Below are 20236 nucleotides of genomic sequence, written 5' to 3'. Positions count from 1 at the left end.
CCTCCTTCGTCAAATTCCCCTCTGTCGAATTTCCCTGTGTCAAATCTCCCTCTGTCGAATTCTCCTTCGTCAACAAACCTCCCTCTGTCGAATTTCCCTTTCTTTGTCAAATCTCCCAAAATTCTTTGTCGAATTCTCCTTTGTCAAATCTCCCCTTTGTCTGTCGAATTCCCCTGTCAAATTCCCCTCTGTAGAATTCCCCTTTGTCAAATTCCCCTTTGTCGAATTCTCCTTTGTCAAATCTCCCTTTGTCAAATTCCCCTCTGTCGAATTCCTCTTTGTCAAATTCCCCTCTGTCAAATTCCCCTTGTCAAATCCCCTCCCTCTGCGAAACCCTCTTGACTTGTCAAATCTCCCTCTGTCGAATTCTCCTTTGTCAAAATCTCCCTGCCCGAATCTCCTTTGTCAAAATTCTCCTTTGGTGCAAAATCTCCCTCTGTCCGAATTCTCCTTTGTCAAATCTCCCTCTGTCGAAAATTCCCCTTTTTCCCTTTTGGTTTTTTTTTTCAAATTCTCCTTGTCAAATCCCCTGTGTCAAATTCCCCTCCTTTGTCGAAAATCTAATTCTTGTCAAATCTCCCTCTGTCAAATTCTCCTTTGTCAAAATCCCCTGTCGAATTCTCCTTTGTCAAATCTCAATCTGTCGAATTCTCTTTGTCAAAAAAAAAAAAAAAACTAACCTCTCCCGTCAAATTCCCCTTTGTCAAATTCCCCTCTGTCGAATTCCCCTCTGTCGAATTCTCCTTTGTCAAATCTCCCTCTGTCAAATTCTCCTTTGTCAAATCTCCCTCTGTCGAATTCTCTGTCAATCTCACTCTGCGAATTCTCCTTGTCAAATCTCCCTCGTCAAATTCTCCTTTGTCAAATCTCCCTCTGCAATTCCCCTCTGTCGAATATCCTTGTCAAAATCTCCCTCTGTCGAATTCCCTTGTCAAATCCCCTCTGTCGAATCTTCCTTGTCAAATCTCCCTCTGTTCAAATTCTCCTTTGAATTCTCCTTTTGTCAAATCTCCTCTGTCGAATTCTCCTTTGTCAAATCTCGCCTCTGTCGAATTCTCCTTTGTCAAAATCTCCTCCTGCGAATTCCCCCCTCTGTCGAATTCTCCTTTGTCAAATCTCCCTCTGTCGAATTCTCCTTTGTCAAATCTCCCTCTGTCGAATTCTCCTTTGTCAAATCTCCCTCTGTCGAATTCTCCTTTGTCAAATCTCCCTCTGTCGAATTCTCCTTTGTCAAATCTCCCTCTGTCGAATTCCCCTTTATCAAATCTCCCACTGTCGAAGTCCCCTTTGCCGAATTCCTCCTCTGTCGAATTTCCTTCAGTTGAATTCCCACTCTGCCGTATTCCCCTCTGTTTAATCCCCCTCTATCGAATTCCCTTCTGTCGAATTCCCTTCAGTTGAATTCCCCCTCTGTCGAATTTTCCTTGTTTAATTCCCCTCTGCCGAATTCCCCCTTTGTCGAATTCCCTCTCTGTTGAATTCCCCCTTTGTCGAATTCCCTCTCTGTCGAATTCCCGTCTATCGAATTCCCCTCTTTGTGGAATTCTCCTCTGTCGAACTCACCCTCTGTTGAATTCCCCCTCTGTCAAATTGCCCTCTGTTGAATCCCTTACTATCAAATTCCTTTCGGCTGAATTTCCCTTTGTCGAATTCCCCTCTCTCGAATTTCCCTCTGTTTAATTCTCCCTGTTAAACCCCCCACTGTCGAATTCCCCTCTGTTGAATTCCCCTCCTGCCGAATTTCCCTTTGTCAAATTCCCCCTCTTTCGAATTTCCCCTCTGTCGAATTCGACAGTTTTGAATCCCCCATTGTCGAATTCCCTTCAGTTGAATTCCCCTTTGTCGAATTTTCCTTGCTTAATTCGCTGTTGAATCCCCCTGTGTCGAATCCCCCCCTGTCGAATTCCCCCTTCTGTCGAATTCCCCCTCTGAATTCCCTCCCTGTTTAATTCAACCCAGCTGCCCACATTAGTATATTCATCCCAGTGAAAACGAAGGAGTCCTCTGTGTCTCTCCTTGTCTGTCCGTCCGAATGACTTGAGTGTCCACTCATACGAAATGACTTGTGTCGGCAAGGACGAGGTCCCTTCCGCTGCATTAGACGCCGGAATGTAATGACGGGATGTCATGTACGTTACGTTACGTTATGTTATGCGATGGCCTAGGTAATGCAGAGTGTCACGCGGTTGATTGGTCTTTGTGTATGTATGTATGTATGCATGCATGTATATATGTATATAGTAACTATATGAATGTTTTATTACTTTTATTACTTTTATTTACAACAATGTAGTTTTCTACGCGATTGTTTATTTGCCTTTCATTCACATTTCTAATCACTTTTAGTGTAACGACATCGCTTCATTGGTTTTAAATTCTGTATCTACTAGTAGATCTTTGCTACTAAAGAAATTATCCATTTCTTCTGTTTTATTTTGGGGGGAGGTTGGTCCTTGTTTTGGCGGTGAGCTGGACTCACTCTCTCTCTCTCTCTCTCTCTCTCTCTCTCTCTCTCTCTCTCTCTCTCTCTCTCTACTTATAATTAACTTGTTATATTTCCAAACTACCGCCGTGACACTTACCGCACCTCTCACACCTTGTTTATGGTCCTTGCGAGATTCTACGCTAGTTCTGTATACCTCAGTCATGCTTGTTAAGCAAACAAACTCGGCGATTGAAGTTTGGTTCGGAAATGTAAGTATACTAGGTTTTGGTGCAGTTTTAATTTCGCGTGATTCTGGATGTCTCGTGTTTATCGGTTATTTGATAAGATGTGGTGGTTTGATGTCAATTTTTTTTCGTTTTTTTCTCTAAAAGTTTGGGAGATTCTGAATTAAGTGGGTTGTGATATTATAACTCACACATTGTATATATACGTATGTACGTGCATATATATATATATATATATATATATATATATATATATATATATATATATATATACATATATATATATATTTATTGAATATATATATATATATATATATTATGATATATATATATATATATATATTCAATATGTATATATATATTTTATATTTATATATATATAATGCATTTATATAATACATATGTCCGTGGATATTTGTGTATATACATATGTGTGCGTGTGTATGTGAGCTTTTCTACTTGTGATCATTCATGGTTTTGCATATAAAATTTGTATTAAAAACGAAACTTTGACAAGCGAAAATGTCCAAAGTTAACTGTACTTAACAGTTGCTTGAAATAATTCAAAGATATTTCCTAAACAGTAACTTGTAAAGGCTTACGCATGCATTTGGTATCTAATCAATTTGTGTCTGTTTAAAACATGATTCTCTTTCAAGAACCTATCAAAGTGCAATAGTTTTTTTCATTATTTGGTCAAAAAGGTCAGAACTTGAAACGTTAACCTTAAGACCTCGTCTATAACTAAATGGACTTGGTTTCAATTTCATTTTCACTTATTACTTACAACTGTCGGTTGACTTATGTATCTTTTCTCTCTCTCTCTCTCTCTCTCTCTCTCTCTCTCTCTCTCTCTCTCTCTCTCTCTCTCTCTCTCTCTCTCAGTAAAGTATTTCGCCAATATAAACGTTACATCACTTCGTAATTGTATTTCCGTTTTAATTGACGAATTAAACATAATTTTTTTATTTTTTTGGCCGTCAACAAGATTTTGCCTTACAAGCATTAATTAACTTTTCACTAACTGCAACTGTCAACAGGGCAGAATTCATGAACAACTAAAAAATTATTATATTTTGTTCAGTACACTCACTTAGCAATGTAGCTGCGTCCATGATTGTAGCATTATTAGTAGTAGAAATAGCAGAGAAATTAAATGTAAATTAATACATATCAACTCACTTTTAACCATCACTGGAGATGGCTAAAATATTCCAAGTACAAAGAAGCCATAAAATGTATCTTAATGCGTATGCACTTAAGGAGCAAGGTCTAAAACATTACTAGCAAAGGACATACGAGACTCAAAGCTTAAATAATTTTCATTGATCATCATTTATCAGTAGAGCATCATCCAAAATATTAGTAGTAAAAGATGAGAAATTAATATCTTAATTCATATTCAATTAACATCAACTAGCATAAGGAGGAAGGTCTAAAGCATTACTAGTAAAGGCGATACAAAACTTAAAGAATAATGTGTTTTCATTAGATGTCATTTATCAGTGGAGTGCCATCCAAAATACTACCAGTAAACGGTAGACATCAGTAACAAATTTATATACTTAACATCAAATAACATAAGGAGAAAGGTCTAAAGCATTGCTATACTCCGTTTTTTTTTCCATCTGTCCATCCGCCTGTGGTGTTTGCTCATGGTAACACTGCATCCAGGGCTTTAAATAATATCCTATTTCGAATATTAACAGTGTAATTCACATACAGTAAATTATCAAAACACTTTTCAGTTGCAAATGTACACCCAGATATCCTTTTATTTACCTAAAACTTACCCATAGCGTAACTATTTAAAGCCCGGGACGGTGTGTTACTAGTAATGCGCGACCACCACAGGCGGATGACAGATGGAAAAAACAGAGTATAGTAAAGGAGAACAAAACTTAAAGATTAATGTATTTCCATTAGATTTAATTTATCAGCGGAGTACCATCCAAAATAGTGCCAGTAAAAAGTAGACATTAGTAACAAATTAAAATATTTCCACTATACAAAGATAGCCTAGCCACCAGCAACAAATGTATATATACTTTCTCTGTGCATAAGCTGTTATTAACCCGACGTCCCGAATCAGACTAGTGGGCGAACGTAAACAACTCTATCCAGATATCTCCCACAAGCCATTTACTAAGAAAAGCAGGAGCCGGGATCAGGAGAGATTTGCCTTTTAATCGAGTGTCACTTGCAAGCAGTGGGGAAATCATATATATATTTTTTATTCAGTGAAGCGTGTCGCTGATTATTCAAACGAGTAATAGAATTAAAATCGTTGGCTTTGGAATTTAATGTATTCACCCCAATCGATCTGCATTTAAATAAAACGAGGAACTGCTGTACATTAGCTGAGGTTCTCTCAGTCTATCTATCTGTCTATCTATCTATCTATCTATCTATCTATCTGTCTGTCTGTCTGGCTTTCTGTGTGTCTATCTATCTATCTCGAACCATTTGCTGTTTATTAATATTCGTATTACAGATGCATTTTGTCTATCTCTTTATTAAAGTTGCTTATTGATCTTCTAGGTGTTGCTCTCTCTCTCTCTCTCTCTCTCTCTCTCTCTCTCTCTCTCTCTCTCTCTCTCTCTCTCTCTGTTTGTCTGTCTGTTTGTCTGCCCATCTATATATCTATTTATCTCGAACCATTTGATGTTTATCAATATTTGTATTACAGATGCACTTTGTCCATCCTTTGATAAAAGTTGCTTATTGATAATCTGGCTGATGCGTTTCTCTCTCTCTCTCTCTCTCTCTCTCTCTCTCTCTCTCTCTCTCTCTCTCTCGTATGTGGAGATAATCTGAGCGTGATAATCTCAGGGGGAAAGAAATGTAATAATCTAGATTCAGCAGCCAAGCACATAATTTGATTTGGTTTCATGTGTTGGTGGTCTTGATCAAATATAAGATCCTCATTATTATTATTATTATTATTATTATTATTATTATTATTATTATTATTATTATTATTATTATTATATTTATTGAAAAAAAAAGTCCTACCTAACAAAAATACTAGCCACATTCTCACAAGCAAAACTCCCACAAAAAGCAACACCAATATGTGATGACGGAATGGTTCAGATCAGACGGCCTTATGCCGGCATAGTTCCTTACCCAAAAGCGGCAGATGAGGAGGTCGGAGTGGTAAAGGGTCCAGGTGTCCTGGTATGGACATCTGAACTCGGAGAAACCAACCTAGACGGCCTATATACGAGAGAAAAGAAAATGTTAATTATACGCGTATATCAACAGGTTATATATGTTTAAATGCGCAATAAAAGTATTCAAATGGAATATTTGTATGATTACTATGTCTATGAAACTAACTTGTGCAATTACAATGACATCTTATTTACATTACAGACTTGTGGCTATACATTGCCACATATAGCGTCTTCTATAGAAGCAGGATGGTCTTTGTTTAATCCTTAGAAACTTCATTTCTTTCTAAAAGAACAAAGGATAAAAATGCAATGGAAAACAACGTCTATAGTTCATATTTCCATCTCATTATATAGCTAAATGTAGACATAATGATAATTAGTATACCCGTTGCCTTCAGTTCTGTCTTTCTTTTCGTTTTGGAAGTCTTTCATTCTATAACAAAAGTAATGTTTCTTTCGAGAAGTTTATACATCCGTTTTCTTTATTCTTTTTACGTTTCATGGGCGTTTCTGTGTTTCTGAAAATGGGTTGGTTCTTACATATGACGCGATAACAAAAACGAAGTTATTCCATTTCGTGTTTTCTCTGAGAGAGCTTTCTTGTTCAGCAGGCATATGAGTTTCAATTCACGGTTTACTTAAAGCGATATGGTCTCGTAGCACCTTACCTTACAGACCTTACAGTTCGTTCGGGTTGCCCCAGGTCCCTCAGTGTGAGGCGCCTCTAATGTCTACCAGAGAGTTGCTAGTACATCTTCCGGTATATTTTGCATCTTCCAATCTTGGATGGTCTGGGATGCAGTTTAGATATTTGTCGAGCTTATTCTTAAACACATCTACGCTCACTCCTGATATATTCCTCAGATGAGCTGGCAACGCATTGAATAGACGCTGCATTATCGATGCTGGTGCGTAGTGATTAATGTCCTGTGTGCTTTCCTAATTTTCCTGGTATAGTTTTGGGCACTATTAATCTACCTCTGCTTGCTCTTTCTGATATTTTTAGTTCCATGATATTTTCTGTTATTCCTTCTATCTGTTTCCATGCCTGAATTATCATGTAGCGTTCTCTTCTCCTTTCTAGACTATATAATTTTAAGGATTGTAGTCTTTCCCAGTAGTCTAGGTCCTTAACTTCTTCTATTCTAGCTGTAAAGGACCTTTGTACACTCTCTATTGTGCAATATCCTTTTGATAGTGTGGGTACCATATCATATTGCAATATTCAAGTGGACTACGAACATATGTTTTTATAAAGCATAATCATGTGTCAGCTTTTCTTGTTTTGAAGTGCCGTAACAACATTCCCATTTATGCTTTACATTTTGCCAACAGAATGGCTATTTTGATCATTGCATAACATGTTCCTATTTCATCATCACAACAAGGTCTTTAACTGCTTCCTTATTTGTGATTGTCTCATTATTAGGTCCCCTATATGCATATAGCTTTCCTTCTCTGTCTCCATAATTTATTGATTCAAATTTATCAGAGTTAAATACCATCCTATTTACCTCTGCCCAATCATATACTTTGTTAAGGTCTCTTTTGTTAGAGCGTTCCTATCTTCATCACAAGTAATTTTCTCTACTATTCTTGTGTCATCAGCGAAACTACTCACTCACCACCGAATCCTTAACATTACTGTCTATGTCTTCAATCATATAACAAACATATTGCAGTCTAGCACCGTACCTTGTGGCACACCGGATATTACCTTGGTTTCATCCGATTTCTCATCGTTTGCAATAACTATCTGTTTTCTGTTGTGTAAAATTTCTTTTAACCATCTTCCTACTTTATCTACGATATTGTGTTTTCTAAATTTTCTTTGCTAATATATTATGGTCTACTTTGTCAAAAGCTTTTGCAAAGTCTAGATAAACCACATCTGTTTTCATTTCCGCTTTTCATATTTTTGAATATGTTCTCACGGTGGACTAACAGTTGGCTTTGTGTACTTTTTCCGGGTACGAAACCGTGTTGTCCTATATTAAACAAATTATTTTTATTAAATGTTTCATAATATTTTTCTTCATTACCCTTTCATACACTTTCATAATATGTGATGTTAGACTCACAGGCCTATAATTACTTGCCTCTAGTCTTGATCCACTTTTGAAAGTAGGGGTGATATATGCTAATTGTGCTCATCATAAATCTTCCCGCCTGTATCTACACTTTGTCTTAATAATATTGCAAGTGGCTTTGCGATAGAATGAACTACTTCTTTAACAAAAATAGCAGGGACTCCATCCGGCCTGCAGCAGCTCCATTTTTAATTTCATTAATTGCCTGCACAATATCAGCTTCATTAATTTCTATGTCAGCTAAATATTCACTATTTTCGTCCCTTACTTCTATATCATTATCTTCATTATCTATTCTAGGGGTGAATTCTCTCTTATATCGTTCTGCCAGTATGTTGCAAATTTCCTTTTTTTCATTCGTTCATCTCCCTTCAATTCTCAGAGGGCCTATTTCTATTCTTCTTTTATTCATCTTCTTCGCATATGAGTATAATAGTTTGGGGTTTTGCTTGATATTTAATAGGGTTTTTTCTTCCAAGTCCCGTTTTTTCATTTTCTTTTGATTGTTAATAATCTTTTTGTTCTGCATTTTCTATCTTACTTTTTAGCTCTATAACTTTCCATGCATTTTTTTCTTTTGCAAGACCTTTTTTCCACTTTCTGATTTTCTGGAACAAGATCCTTCTGTCTCTTGGTATGCATGAATGATGTTTACTTTTCTTCTTCGGTATATATTTATCCACTATTTTCTCCAATATTTTATAATAATATCTCCGTATTTACCCTTATGCCATCACTTACGAAAATGTTATCCCAATCTTTGTTTAATTCTTCATTAATTTCTGACCATTTTTATATTTTTACTGTAGAAGTTGTATTTTCCATATCCTTCCCACTTTTCATTTCTTGCTTATCTCTATTTTCACTTGCTTTGGAATGAACTGTTAATTCTATGACATTATGGTCTGAAATACTCGCATTATAAACTATTATTTCTTTAACATAATTCATCTCGTTCACAAATACTAGGTCTAAAGTATTTTCCTTTCTTGTTGGCAGGTGATTTATTTGTTGAATGTTGTATTCTAGTAGCATATCTAATAGCTTTTCAAATTGCCTCTTTATCTTCTGCACTACTATTACTCTCTTTTTTTATTATTGTATAAGTACAACCACAATCTCCTATTCGTTCTTTCCATTCTACGAAAGGAAAGTTGAAGTCACCAGATAGGAGAATAGTCAGTCCTTGTGATTTCTACATATATCATCCAATTTTCAATTATTAAGTCAAACTCTTTAGTATTAGGAGGTCTATATATTTACTATGTTCATCAATTTTTCAGATTCAAATTCTACCGCTATTAGTTCACATTCTGAGTTACTATATTCTCATATATTTTTCCTTGTTTTTTGTCTTTCCCATATATTGCGGTTCCCCCTTGATTCCTATTTTTTCTATCTGATCTATAAGTTTGGAACCCTTTTATTTGATCATCATTCCCAGTCTCTTGGGAATACCAGGTTTCACTTATATTCATTATATCTATTTTCTTTTCATTTTGGGTTAGTTCTTCTAAGTATACTCTATTTTTCTTTTTGAGTTACTCGTAACTAAACCCTGCGCATTCATCACTATGATGGTTTGCGTGTTTTCTCCTTCATTTAATAATGGTAGTAATAAGGATTTTCCCATGTCTCTTTCCTGTTCTGGTATGTTGTTCTTTTTTTCATTTCCAGAAATTCTGACATTAAAAAATCCAACTTTTCCATAATATTTGATCTTCCTTCATCATAATTATTCATTTTGTGTCTGAATCTGCAATTTTCTCCGTTTCTGCAATATCCTCTTGCATAATAAATACAGTTATTATCTCTTGAGTAGAATTTCGGAGCTGATGCTTTGAAGTTTTTTGCTGACACCTCTGCATATCTCATTGGTGGTTTGCTTTTCTCTTTTACCTGATATTCTTAATTTCTCTCTTTATTTGTTTCTTTCTTATTTTGGATTTTATTACTTGGTTGGTTATTTATTTGATTATGATTCATGGCTACAGGGTGCATATATTTGCATTTTTTGTCGAACTTACATCCTATTCCTTCTTTTAAGTTTTTACATATTTTTGGATGCAGATCTCTGCAATCATCCCCATAGCCATCTAAGTATGCACATTTACCATATATTTCATAGTTTTGACATACTGGAGGAGGGAGGAATCGTATATAAAAAGTGGAATGAGAGAGAGCGAGAGAGAGAGAGTGAGTTTCGTTTCGTTTCGTTTCGTTTTACGTATATTCCGGGCGAACCAAAAGTAAGTGGAAGGTAAACCATAACATTCATTTTGAGATGACATATGCATTTATAATAACCAATAAATTACGTGGTTCGGAAGTGACGTAAAGCCGTTGGTCCCGTTGCTGAATAACCACTGGTTCCTTGCAACGTAAAACCGTCATGCAAACAATAACTAATACAAATAAGTTTTTAAAAAACAATGATTGCATTAACAATTAAATTATTATGTGTAATGCAGTGCAAAGGCACTGTAATATATATTATATATATATATATATATATATATATATATATATATATTATATATATATATATATATATATATATATATATATATATATGATATATACATACATATACTTTGAGATGACATATACAGTTATAATAACTAATACAATTAAGTTTTTAAAAAACAATGATTACAGTAACTATTAAATTTCATTGTGTACAATGATACACTACAGAGGTACTGAGAAATATATATATGTGTATATATATATATATATATATATATATATATATATATATATAATATATACAAACACTTCAGTCGTTTTGAAGATGTAAGGACAGACGAAAAAATTTCGGACGGGCTGACAAATAGCATTTCAATAGTTTTCTTTTACATGAAGATAAAATATTAGTGCAATCTATGGGTCAGCTTTTTCTTTTTATTCTCGTAGCATCGTCGCCAGATAATATCCAACGTGCGGTTAATCATTTTATTAACCCATAAGCACCTTTTACACTCGGGGCCTTTTGAGGCAGGAGACATCTATACCTTGAATGATATTCGTCCGGAGGATTTTACCAATTCAGTAAGAAATGACAGCATAGTATTCTAGGGGATATTTATTGTTTATTTACTCTCATATTCGAGAATTATTATTGGGATATATTATCACTATTTTCCCACAGTTTTTAAGTACCTCTTATTCTTGCGCTCTCTTGGGAATCGCCCATTCTCATTGTTGTTGCTTTGGTTTGCATATATTGTATCTATTAATTTTTGTAGTACTTATTATCATAATTACAGCAAGGAAATTCAGCATTGTAATCAATTTAGCTTTTAAAACCATAACCACACATTATACTGCGCACGCGCACTGCGATTGAAGCCTGAAAGATCAAACCCAGTGTCCAAACGTAATCAGCGAAGTGTAGATACAGAGAGAGAGAGAGAGTGAATGACAATCTCATTAAAGGTGCAGTCAAACGACACATCTCTCCTGCCATTATGCATTAATAACCAATTGTTTCGCCGAATACCAAACATGTGTTGAAGGCACAGGGATTGACGCTTTAATACGCAAATTATGCTCCGTGCTTTCTCCTACTCTCTCTCTCTCTCTCTCTCTCTCTCTCTCTCTCTCTCTCTCATTCTAAAGATTATATATATATATATATATATATATATATAATATATATATTTATATGATATATGCTATATAAAGTATGTATATATATACATATTTATAAAAATATATATATATTATATATATATATATGTGTGTGTGTGTGTGTGTGTGTGTGTGCGTGCTTTTCTCCAGCCTCGTTGTAACCCACCAAGACTTACCTAACTACCAGGGACCTACCTCAATTACTGCTTGTAATGACAGAGATACAGAGGTTTTTGTACGAGCCACGCCCAGACCGAATCCCGCCTGGGTCAGAAATGTAACCCGGGTCTTCACACTGGTGAAGCGAGTGTCCTAACCGCTCTGTGGATCCCTTTTGGAGCCAGCAAGAAACAGAGCAATGATAATAATACAGATGATAATTATCAGTAATAAATGCAGTCTATTTTCCAGTAGCAAGAGCGGGCAGCAACAAAAATTCTTCTAATAGCCAAATTCCCAAGTAGCAGCAGCCCTCAGCCATTCCTGAAATTCCCAGTTATCTGCTGACATTGACAATGCCCGAACCGTTCTATGTGCTCTCTGGAAGCATAACAATAGCTCGGAAATAAAGCAACAATCATTTTTTTTATTTATATTTTTCAAAGCTGCTTTTCATCGGAATTCACGAAACCGGATATATAAACAAAAATTCACTCTTTCAAAACAGAATTTCATTGTCTCCCGCTTTTATTTTCCCGGAAAGACAAAAATCTGAGGGATTGTCAGTTGACGGCTTCTTTATTTGGATTATTTTTATATACATCGATTTCTTTGTTTCCGTCGTAGGTACGATCGTGATATTACGCCATGCTTCGCCGTATCGAAGTTGGGTAACAAATGCCTGTCAGTGACGTCATTAATTCAAGCACTAGGTAGCTATTTCGACACCTGTCTTTGACAGCTGTTTTTGTTTTAATATACAAATGTCTGAGCTTAAAGGAATATACATTAGCAATAGCCATTTTGACACCTATTTATGTATTAATATACAAATGTTTGAGCTTAAAGGGAATATACATCAGTTTTGATGAATATAAATATGCAACTGACTGAGCTTAAAGGGAAGAGATTATTTTCGATTCGTTGATTCATTTTCTATTTAAAACTCACTCCCCCTTGGGGCGTAGTGCCGTCAGTGCACCCCACATTGTGGACTGTAGGCATTGCTAATGAGTTGTTTGTACCTTCCCTTTGGCCGCATTTTAGCCTTTTACTGTATCTCCATTCCCGCTTCCTTTCTTCTATCTTGCTGTCCAACCCCTCTAACTGTTAGTATACATGTTCCTCCCAGTTTCTAAACCCTTGTACTTGATTTCTGTGCATTTTCATAATCGCTTTATCTTGCTGTCCAACCGCTCTAACTCCCTCTCGAATTGACCTCAAAACTCCATACAAACAAACTTGAAATAACTCCAATTAGAGAAACATTTCATAAAGAAATAGGAGACATTCCATTCTTCCCCACTTCCTGTTAGTCATTTATTCTTGTGGATACCCGTATACCCAGTCACCTCAAGACCCCATATATATATATATATATATATATATATATATATATATATATATATATATATATATATATATCGAGCCATTCCGATGAGCAAATGGCATCGGTTCCTCCCTGTGCCTCGTCAGCTCCTATTTTGAAGGATGGATGGAGCCAGTCCTTTCACATGCTCTCCTAATGGCTATGGAAATCACTCGAGTAGGAATATAACCCAAAGCTGTTCTTATTCTTCACTTTCCCCACCATTCTTTATAGCTATTCTCCTTTGTAAAAAAAGTTCCTCGTTGGACGCATGGTTTACGTGCTCGCCTACCAATTCGGTAGTCCCGAGTTCGATTCCCAGCTCTGCCAACGTGGAATCAGAGGAATTTCCTCGTGATTAGACATTCATTTCTCGATATAATCTGGTTCGGATCCCACAAAAAGCAGAAGGTCCCGTAGCTAGGTAACCAATCGGTTCCTAGCCACTTAAGATGATCTAATCCATCGGGCCAGCCCTAGGAGAGCTGTGAATCAGCTCAGTGGACTGGTTAAACTATGATACACTTAACTTTACTGTGTCTTCTTTCTCTTTCTCAAAATTCTGCATTCTTCATTGTGCCTATTATTCCTCTAACTATCATCTTCTGCCATTAATTCATTTTCTCTTATACCTCGTCGTTATTATTGTATTCGGCTTCTTTCTCTCAATATTTTTCCCTTTTCTCTCTCTCTCTCTCTCTCTCTCTCTCTCTCTCTCTCTCTCTCTCTTCTTCTCTCTCTCTCTTCCTTTTTAACCTTTTTAAATTACCGTATCAGACAGATCTGCACTTAAGGAGAGAATAGAGAAAAGAAAAATAATTGCATCCTATCAAACCATAAACAAGCAATTAACAAATACGTAATTAACCTATCCTCCTAAATTGGTTTAACTTGACTCGGAAGGGCTCCTGCAATTTGTAACAACTTGTGAAGAATCATTAAAAAAAATTAGTACGTTAAAGATTTAACTACAAATGAATTTTGTTGTAGAGGCTAGGTATTGTGTAATCCATGGATTTCAGTGATTTTGAGAGAGAGAGAGAGAGAGAGAGAGAGAGTCTGCTGTTCCCAACATAGTCGAGTCGGTACGAAAAAACAATTCGTCTTGAATTACAGTTAATATAACATTGTTATTCCTGTTTCCTTACCAGGGTAATAACTGGACTTTTGATTATGAGGAGAGAGAGAGAGAGAGAGAATTAGGGATTGACTTTACTCTCTTATTCCCAGCAGATTTGAGTCAGTACGTAAGGCAAGTCATCTTAAAATATAACAAATCAAATAAAAGTCAGTTATTCGGGTCTCTATACCCATTCAATAACAACCAGGCGTCTTAGAGAAACAGAAAACAACTGGATATAACGGCATTGTTATGCCTAATCCCCCGCCCCCCACCCTGTTCCCAAACATTATCATTGTGGAGACACCTATCGAGGCACAGAATAAAAGAATTGTCAAAATAGTGGATTATTCGCCCCCTTTCCCGAACACGTACAATAATACAATTCTCGTCATTATAATTTTTTTTTCGTGATGGGAAAATCACCCACAACTGATCATCGGTACATGAATTTCGCGGAATTATTCATGAATACTCGCCTGATTACATTTGCCTAATTCCGGGACCATGATACTCGTTGTTTTGGAAAAACAACTACTTTTATTCTTCAGTCGTATCACCACACAACTTGCTAAATCATTTTCTGTTTTGTGGAAATCGTCCAAAATTTGATAAAACTCGCCTGACGTTATTGTATTGTCATATATTTGTCATATATTTATCACAGATTAATAGTCTACTTTATTGTTGACCGTGAAAATATGTATTTATTTTTGGTGAAATAAAGAAGCTTTGGTCAACGTTTTGTGGTTTTTGCTTGTTGCTAGATGTTGCAAAATAGTTTATTTTATTATTATTTTATTTTTTTCGCTTTTCTAGTCTCTCAATCGTTCAGAATTCTTGCCTTTACAACGGCACATCAAAACTCACCTCATCCGTCTTCCTTGTCATATTATACATCTCTCTCTCTCTCTCTCTCTCTCTCTCTCTCTCTCTCTCTCTCTCTCTCTCTCTCTCTCTTAAACGCAGCATGTTCCTTGTCTATCCGTCTGTCTGTCTATTAAATAACTTTCTTTCCATCTCGAGCTGAATTTTAACAAAGCTCTTCTTGATCTCAAAGCATCTCGTTAACTGGGCCTTCTTTGTATATTCTTTTTCCAATTCTTATCTGTTTGGTCCAGGAAATCCTCAATAATTTGTTTAAGGAGGATTTTAAATATTGGGAGAATATTTTATTTTCACTTAATAAAAGTTACTTCCCCGAGTTGCTTTAATTTCCTACGGGAATTTTGCAGAAGTTTTATTACTTTCCACTCTTTTCATTTACCTCAAGTCTGAGAATGATTCTCATTCTCGTAGATTTAATTGTTTTTCAATATTTTTCAATGTTTTGTTATCTTCCAGTGAATAAATTTCCATGATAATTCATTTTTTCATATAATTTTTTTTGAAGGGCCTCAATGGCGTGGTCGGTATGGTGTTGGCGTGCCACCTCGGTGACCTCTAGTTCGATTCTCGGCCATTCCATTGAGGGGTGAGAGATGCGTATTTCTGGTGATAGAAGTTCACTCTCGACGTGGTTCGGAAGTCATGTAAAGCCGTTGGTCCCGTTGCTCGATAACCACTGGTTCCATGCTACGTAAAAACACTATACAAACCAACAAACAGACTCAAGTTTTGACAAATATGTATCAGACTAACCGCCTGATTTTGTCCATAAAAATGACTGTTCTTTTGTATTTTCAAACTCTAAGTTTTTCCAGGCTTAGACGAAAGTTGGTGTCGATTTCTATAGCAAGATTTTAGTAACTCGCCAATCAACTTTGTCTCAAGACAAATAGTATATCTTACAACAGCTTTTTACTGTTTTATAACCGCTAGATTATAGTATAGTTGTCACCTGTTTCATTTTAAATGACAAATTTTGCCAGGGATATCCCGTTTTCTGTCATGAAAGCCTCGTGCATCTGGCAACAGAGAAATCATATTCCTCATGGGAAAGTGACTGCGTATGTTCCTGTTTTTCAAATAAATGAGTCCTGTGGCTTGCAGGGATGTTTATTTGTCTGTTCTGAATGAATGAAGCGTATGGCAATAGTGTCCCAATTTCAACCATGAATGACTCTCTCGTCTGGCAGTGGAGTCCTTACTGGCATCGTCCATCTGGCAGGCATACAACCATGCAGTGACCACCACATGTATGATAACCTTCTTCCTTGTCTTAGTATAATCAAATTTACGCGAAAACGACAGTTATGTCGCAGGTAAAAACATATTTCTTCCAAATAAACTAATATAACTCGACCCTCAGCCACTTCCACCCCCACCCCACCCCCCGGGAAAAAAAACCCGAAATGTGTCTCTCAGGAGCAAGTTGACGTCAATGATGAGAGAAAAACCGACGCCAGGGGTCCAATAATGCGATTTATCGCTAATAATCGGTACGATCATTTCGTCTCACATATTCGGTGGTTGGAAAAGGTGTACACAGGAAATATTCTAAAGAAAAAACGAGAGAGAGAGAGAGAGAGAGAGAGACATCACCAATTCGTCTACCTTTATTCATCATATTATTAAGTGTTATTTTCATTTATTCACCTATTCATCATCTTTATCTATTTAGTTGCTTCTTCGTTTAATCGATAATTTATGAAACTAGTGAGATCTTTCTCACTAGTGTATAATATATACTATATATATATATATATATATATATATATATATATAATGTACATATATATAATATATAAAATTATTATATAATATATATATATGTATATATATATATATAGACTGGTAAAAATGTTCTGTTACAAACAGAATTCCATCTAATAAAACGATCCCATAAAGACACCAAGATATAGAGAGAAAAATACTGTATTTCAGAGATGCTGTCTCCCTCTTCAGGTAGATTATCAGCGGGCGTGACCTAAATTTGGCTTACCTGTGGATGGACCTCTTGGTATAAATACCACCTTTTCTTTAACTTTTCTCATTCATTCTACCTGAAGAGGGAGACAGCAATCTCTGAAATATAGTATTTTTTTTTCTCTCTTATTTTTTTGTGTTTTTATGGGCTCCTTTATTTTATATATATATATATATAATATATATAATATATATATATATAATATATATATTATATATTCATCATAATTAATGCACTATCTACTATCTATCTATTGTCTATCTCTATCTATTTATCTGTGTATATGTGAGAGAGAGAGAGAGAGAGAGAAGAGAGAGAGAGAAGAGAAAGAGAGGAACTCCCACCCCCTAGGAGGGAACATAAACTGGGTACATCCTCACCCGAAAAGTAATGACAGTTGAAAGCACCGTGGCTTCTCTCCCTAATAATATTAACGGATATATCGCGCCTGAGCCACCGCCCACACTTCTAAGACTTCCCAGACTTGGGCCTTGTGTCCGTGCGGGTCCTATACTTCTGACAAATGATATTAGAAGTGTATTCATTCCCCGATGTCGGCGGATACGGTTCCCGCGATGGAGAAAGATAAATTAGATCACTTTGTCCCCGATCAAGATGTTCTAGAAGGCCGGGAAAAAGGGATTCTGCTCTGTGCGTTGTTGAAAGATTTTGGCTTTTATGTAGCTATTTTTTGCTTTTGATATCATTATATAAAAATAGGAAGAAGAATAAAGAGAAGGATGAATAGTGTGAACATTTAGGCGTAAGAGAAAGTGAATAATGTAGCAAAGAAGAAGAAAAAGAGAGGATATTCTGTCCCGTGGAAAAAAAGGTACTTTGTTCCTTACGATTTTGACAGAATTTTTTCTATTATTTAGCCACTTTTTTTTTCTTTGCTTTTTACTAATATCATACATAAACAGGAAGAAATATAAGCTGAAGAATGACTTAAGGAAAACATCGAAGCATAAGAGAACGTGAATAACGTAGCATAGAAGAAGGAAAAACCAAAGAAAAGAAAGAAAGGGGAAAAAGTTATTCTGTTCCCTACGTTTTTCGAAAGTTTTTCTTTTACTCAGTCCTTATTTTGTCCTTTAATTCCCATTACGTCAAAAGAGGAAGACGAACAAACAGGAGGATGAGCAGGGAAAGCCCTAAGGCATAAGAGAACGCGGATAGTGCATAAGAGAACGCGGATAAGAATGCAAAGAAGGGAAAAACTAAACAAAAGGGAAATAGAGAGGAGAGACGTTGCATAACCTACGGCAAATCGCCTCCATATGTCGAGATCTCTCCTCTGGGACATCTGTCATCGGCCATTGCTTCAAATGACCGCGAATTCAACTCCAAGAAATAGGCGTCGTCAATCTCTCTCCGTGAGGGAAAGAGGTGGGAGAGATGGAGGAGGAAACGGAGAATAAATTGGAGGAAATGGAAGAAGAGGATAAAGAGAGAGAGATTCATAAAAAGGTTTCGCGAAACCTTGAATTGCAAGAGGAACATTGTCTTCTCTCTTAAGGAGGAGATAAGTGGGACACTTTTCTCTCTTGAGTGAGAGGAGACGAGAAAACGGCTTATTTATCTACTTCTATACATTCCAATATTATCCTATTTAAAAAGAATCTACTTCCCTCAAACCTCTCTTTTAAAAAAATCCGGAAACACAGAGGGAAGAATAGAATTCCACATTCCCCAAATGAATATTCTCATCAACTCTGTATATCCTATGTTCAATCATTCCTTTAAGATATCACTTAGAATAAGCTGGCTGGGTTGACCTTGACCTGAGATTGACCTGAGATGACCCCAGTTTTTGATATCGTCGTGTATGGGAGCCATTATCATATCGTAACTTCATGATAGTGCTGACCTATGGCCGATTTAATGCAAAAATTATTACCCACTTTTGTGGGTTCACGATTCTCTCTCTCTCTCTCTCTCTCTCTCTCTCTCTCTCTCTCTCTCTCTCCGTAACTGCTTTCATTCAATTTTTTCCACTACTCCCTCTCCTCGCCTTTGTCATTTTGTAAACCCTCATTTTATCAGATTAAATTACCCGAGGCTTCAAGTAGGTATCCACAGAAGGACGGAATAAAGAATTTACTCCTGTGAACGATAACAAATGTGCAATATATGCATCTGCCACTTTGAATTTCGCGTTGTATTTCGTCAAGAAGGGTTCTGTTTAGAACGTGAAAAACATTCGACATTTATCATTGTATTTTGTCGAGAGGGTTACAGGAGAAATTGTAGTCTTTTGCGGGTAATTTTCCTTGCAGATTATATACTAGAATTTATATACAGCTCATGCGTCATCGTTCTTTATTGAACGTTGTTGAATGCCATCACAAAATATCTGTATCAACCTTCTTGTCTATCTGTCTATATATTATATATATATGATATATAGATAGATACACACACATATATATATATATATATATATATATATATATTATATATATATATATATATATATATATTTGTAATGACGTGATGCCCTCTTAACTTCTCGAATTCTGCACATTTTTCGGATACGCTTGTATGTGTTTATGTATGTGATGAATAAGAATATAAGAATACCAATAAATAAATTTTTTTTGTATCTCTCTCTCTTCTCTCTCTCTCTCTCTCTCTCTCATCTCTCTCTCTCTCTCTCTCTCTGCATGTGGACTTTGCATGTGTGATGTGTATGATATGTAGAACAGAGATGAAGATATATTTCTCTACTCAAATATCTGTTTAGAAGGTGGTGAAAATTAGCACACACACACACACATTCACACATCCTTTACGACAATGCACCTCCCAACCCATTTTCCCTGAAGCTGCTGAAACGATCCTAAACGCCCCCCGCCCCCGCCCCCGCCCTAGGGACCTCGTTACCACAGCGTATGAAAAAGTCTGATTTCCCAAACGGTTTAGTTGGAGGGGGCTGGGGCAAGTTCTCCACTCCATCGTTGCCAATTTAGTGGAGCTTCACACATACGCCAATGCATTTACAAACTGTTTCCATGAATTCTAGTTGTCAGGGTAATCTAGTAATGATAAAATAGCTGTAATATTCATGTTTATAAACTACAAATAGGTCCGCTAATTTCACTTCTTATTTCCCCGGTTTTGTGTACGTCTTATACCCAGTTTGGA

This window comes from Macrobrachium nipponense, chromosome 37 (genome assembly GCF_015104395.2).
Source record: "Macrobrachium nipponense isolate FS-2020 chromosome 37, ASM1510439v2, whole genome shotgun sequence".
NCBI classification, from domain to species: domain Eukaryota; kingdom Metazoa; phylum Arthropoda; class Malacostraca; order Decapoda; family Palaemonidae; genus Macrobrachium; species Macrobrachium nipponense.
Note: the sequence above shows the minus strand (reverse complement) of the source record.